Raw genomic sequence first — 5,258 nt, forward strand, 5'->3', positions numbered from 1 at the left:
GATTCATTTATTGATGAAATGTTAGTGACAAAACCATGCATTCCATCTAGTGGAAAGAGAGATCTCCAATACATTAAACATCTTGTACATCCAGAAGGCAAAGTTGCTTGTCTTTATGATGAAGAAGAAGGGCGATTCCCCTTTGGAACTGCTAAGGATTTTCTCCATCCTGAGAGACTGTTAAGATTTGAAATTCTTGGGATGGTAAAAGATAAAATTGCTTTTCTTGATTTAATTAACAGAGCGGAGACAATTGCACAAATATGGCCCCTTGATAAGAACAAAGCATATCAAAGAGTTCGTCATATTTTGGAATTGCTCAAAGATTTTGATGAAGTCAACAGTTGTGACCAGGAAATTTTACAAAATGTTCCATTCCTCCCTGCTTTTCTCCCATTTAGTCAGGAAAAAAATAGTACTTTAGATACTGTTGTTTTAATGAAAGCAAAGGATGTATACAGTTGCAAATACTATGCACTGGTAAATATGACAGAAATGGTTTTAGACAAAGAGCTGTTGAAAGGGATCAAACTGTCTACAGAAGCCATTTTTCTTCTAAGTTTAAACAAACAACCACCTGTTGAGATTGTGTTGAAACAACTGAAGCAGGCGTCTATGTTTAAAAATTTGGCAATGAGTGATCTGAAGAGATTAACTAAAGAATGTTACATCTACTTGACTAAACAATTAAAGGGAGATCCAGAATCAAAAAAGCTGATCTTAAGTGCTCCTCAAGAATTCCCTTTTATTTTAGTACATGGACAGTTTATCTCGGTGAACCTGGTTGCACGGAAGGTTTCATTTGATGCTGCTCCATACCTATATGAACTTCCCAAAGAATATATAGAGTGTGACGAATTGTGGAAATGCCTCGAGATCAAAGAACAATTTAAACTACAAGATTACATCTCTGTCCTGACAGGAATGTCGGAGAAATACAATGGAACAAGGCTCTCTGACAGCGATCTTGCTGTGTGTCTTAGAATTGTTACAACAGGATTCACTGAGGCTTCCGAACAGGAGGAAATCTTGCAGAATGTTCTCCTACCCAATCAACACTGCATCCTACATTCTGCTCAAACTTTACAATACAATGACACACCATGGCTTGTTGTAGGAGACGATGTCAATCTCTGCCATAATCAGATAGCTAGAGAAACAGCTGTCCGCTTCCTTGTTCAGACAACTAAAGACAAGGCAATGAAAAATCTGCAAGTCAAAGATTTGTCCTTATGGGCACAGGAATTTGGCCAACAGGAAAAATTAACAGTTCGTTTAAAAAATATCATAAAAGCTTATCCATCCAAGAAAGATATACTAAAGGAATTAATTCAGAATGCAGATGATGCTGAAGCCTCGGAAATCCATTTTATTTGGGATCCCAGAAAACATGGCAGCACAAAAACCTTTGGTGAGGAATGGAATACACTTCAGGGACCAGCATTGTGTGTTTACAACAACAAAAAATTCACAGATAAGGACGTTGAAGGTATACAACAACTTGGGGAAGGAGGCAAACGCAATAGTCCAGAGAAAACTGGAAAGTATGGGCTTGGTTTTAATTCAGTGTATCACTTGACAGACTGCCCCTCTTTTCTGTCAGGTGACAGAATGCTGTGCATCTTTGATCCTCATTTAGCTGTGCTTGCCACAGCAAAGCCACATTCTCCAGGAGGAATGTTTACAGTCAACCAGAAATTTAAAACTACTTTTGAGGATGTTTACACTACTTTTCTTCCTACCTTCTTCAAGCTTGAATTGGGTACCATGTTCCGATTGCCATTGAGAACAGCAGAAATGGCTGAAAAATCAGATATCTCAAAGCAAGCAGTCACAAAGGATGTCATTCTCGAATTGCTGGAATTGTTGAAAGCAGATTGTGATAGTCTCCTTTTGTTTTTAAATAATATCAAGAAAATTGGTTTCCACAAAGTGGACAAAAAAACAAGTGAAATACATGAAATATTTACTGCAGTAATAGAAATATCACAAGAAAGCATTAACAAACAGGAGCAGCTGAAGAATTATATACAGAAGTATTCAACTTCAAAAGCTATAGCATCTAAAGAAGAATTTCCTCACGTAACATATGAAATGGAGATTCGTTCTTCTATCAAAAATCCGACCAGATGGATTTTGGCAAATAAAGTGGGTGTTCATGAAGCAGAAGTTACTGAGACAGTGCAGAACCTTTATTCCAACCTGGGTCAGACATTTTTGCCCCGGGGTTCTGTTGCTGCCTGTATTAACTGCAGCAGTTTTCAAGGTAAAGCCTTTTGCTTCTTGCCTTTGCCGATAGAAACTGGGCTGCCTGTACACATCAATGGAAACTTTGCTGTTGACTTTGCCAGGCGAGACCTTTGGAAACAGGATGGCCAAAGCGGAAAGATGAAATGGAACAACTTTTTAAAATTACATCTGATTGCACCTTTGTATGCAGATTTACTTGATTACATTCGGACACATTTACCTGGTAATAAAGCAGGCCCACTCAAATTTAACAGTTTGGAATTATGCAGAAACATTGTTGAACCCAGTTATCTCTGGTTCTTCCCTCATGTCTCTGAAGAAGTTCCTCAGGAATGGCAATTAATGATAAATCAGGTTTACAAATGCATACATCAAAAGGGCCTGTGTCTGATCCCGGTGGTCAAACACGAAAGCAGTATATTGTGCAATGAGAAGAAAGCTATTCATATTTCTTGGTCCAGTTTGAACAAGGAGAAAAAAGACGAAGTTCCTCACTTTGTGACTACTCACATAACAGGAAAACTGACTGAAATTTTAGAAGATATTGGTATGAATTTAGTCTTACAGTCTATCTATATGTCCAAAGTTTTGAAAGCTTTAGAAAGAGCTTGTTTGGATATCACTGTTTTAAACCCTGGAACAGTCAGGAAGTTTCTTCTAATCCATCCACTGAACAACACAGAGTCAACAAATGGCAACTATCCCCTCCCACTCAGTGAATCCTTGATTAAAGATGGTAGCAGATGCATGGCTCTTTTAGACTACTGTCTCTCTGATGTCAAGGAAGGAAATTATAATGCTCTAAATCATTTACCTCTGTTAGTCACGCAAGACAATATGCTGGGAAAATTTAAACGAGCCACTCCAAAATATATCACTAAATTCCACGATTTATTTCCAGAATCCCTGGCACATTTTGCAAACTATGATGTCAACAAAAAATATAAAGATCTTCTCATGGCAGCTCTTATTTTGGAAGATTTCACAATTTCAAGGTCAGAACAGTTCATCCGAAACAAACTTGGATGTAGATTTCAAATTAAGTCTACTGATCCACACTTATGGATAAACGTCACTGAAAATGAACAATATACAGAATGGCTGAAGAAACTGTGGAGGTATTTTGAGGGCCATGTAAAATGTGATAATGACAATGAGAACACATTTGATAATCTCAAATTAATATTCTCAGATCTTGCAATATTGCCTGTAGTATGTCCACTTTATCAAGGCCAGTGTCTACTCGCACCCATGGGATCGTTAAATAGTGTTATCTGTGAAATGACTCAAACCACCATAGCACAAATTCTGCTAAAGCTTGGTTTTGCTAAAATCTCTGCAGATTACTTTTCCATGAAAGTACTATTTAATTGCATTAGACCTCATTCTTTAAGAACTGATGACAAAGCCTCCATTTTACAACATCTGCGGTTGACAAAATTAAGCTGGAATAATTTAAGTGAGTGGGAAATTGAAACTATATTGAGATTCCTTCACTCTGGAATGGAATCAAGTGATGATCGACATAAATACCAGGATCAGCTAAAAACTCTTCCACTTTATGAAACAATGGAAGGGAGTTTTGAAAGTATTGAGATGTACAATATGATTTACATTCTAAATACTCAATTCATCAATACATTTCCACATTTATATAAATTGGACAGCTCGTCTGTATTTTTGAAAAAAACAAGGATAAATACTGAGGTGTCAGAAGATTTGGGAATTCATATAATTGACGATTTACAATTTTTTATGGATTACATCATTCCTAACATTGAACAAATATTTAATGATCAAAAGCTGGATGTCTTACGTTTCTTGTATAATATAATCTGCTGTTATAATACAGATTATGAAAAGAAAAAAGAAAAAATTGTGTCTAATCTCAAAAGCATAAAACTGATCAAAGCCAAGAATGGAATATTTCAAAAAGTGTCATATTTCTATGAGAAGAAAGAACCCTTATTTAAAATTATGATTACAACAGAAAAGTTTGTTCCTGATAGTTTTTTTAAAAGTATGGGTTGCTATTATGATGATTCCAATTTAATCAAATTGCTGAAGGATCTGGGAATTAAGCGCTCTGTTTCTTCTGATGATTTTATCGCTTTTGCATTGCAAGTTTCAGAAGAGGTGAATATGCATGCTCCTTTGAAAGAACTAATTGAAAAAAGTGATGCTTTGCTCACATACTTCTGTAATGTAGAAGAGGAGAACCTTCAAAAGGATTTTTATGAAAAAGTGGCAGATATTAAATTTGTTTATCCACACAAAGTTCAAGAGTTTTTACGTAGCTTACATCCACCTTATGCAGAAGGGAGGAGTTTTGTTCCATTGAAGAACTCATTGGTGAAACAGCGGGAGGAAGACGAGGACTTGGTTTGGACTTCCATGCCTATTTTGCCATCAAAGTGTGCACTGTCAAGAAATATGAGTAGGTTAAAAGCTGTTGGTGCTCTTTTTGTTCCTCCAGAAACAATAGTCATAGCAAACCTTAGGAAAATTTGCTTTGCTGCCTGTAAAGATCACAGTGCCTTAAAAACCAGATCCAAAGTGCTTCAGACTGCGTATAGCTTCCTTCAAAATCATTCATTTGATGTGCTGTCTCTTGCTGATCTTCCAATTGTTCTTGTAGAAGAAGACACTCTGCTGATAAAGATCAGCCAGGTGGTGTTCTCATTACAAAATTATGATGAGTTTCATCCTTATTTATATCGGCTCCCTCCAGTGCTAGCTCCATACCATGAGTTCTTCCAGAAGTTGGGTGTTGCCCTGGAGCCATCAGCTTCTCATCTTGTTCAGATACTCATATCTCTTTATGAAGATTCCAGCAAAGTGATTAGCTTAAATCCAAACCAAATGATAACTGTGAAGCGAACCTTGTATCATCTGTTTACACTTTTGGAATCTAGAACAGAGGAACGGACAGTCGAAAAATTAAAGCCACTGCATCTCCCAGCAAGTGATGGTATTATGTACCCATCCAATACACTATGTTTCAATGA

This window comes from Amblyraja radiata, chromosome 38, assembly GCF_010909765.2.
Source record: "Amblyraja radiata isolate CabotCenter1 chromosome 38, sAmbRad1.1.pri, whole genome shotgun sequence".
Lineage (NCBI taxonomy): Eukaryota > Metazoa > Chordata > Chondrichthyes > Rajiformes > Rajidae > Amblyraja > Amblyraja radiata.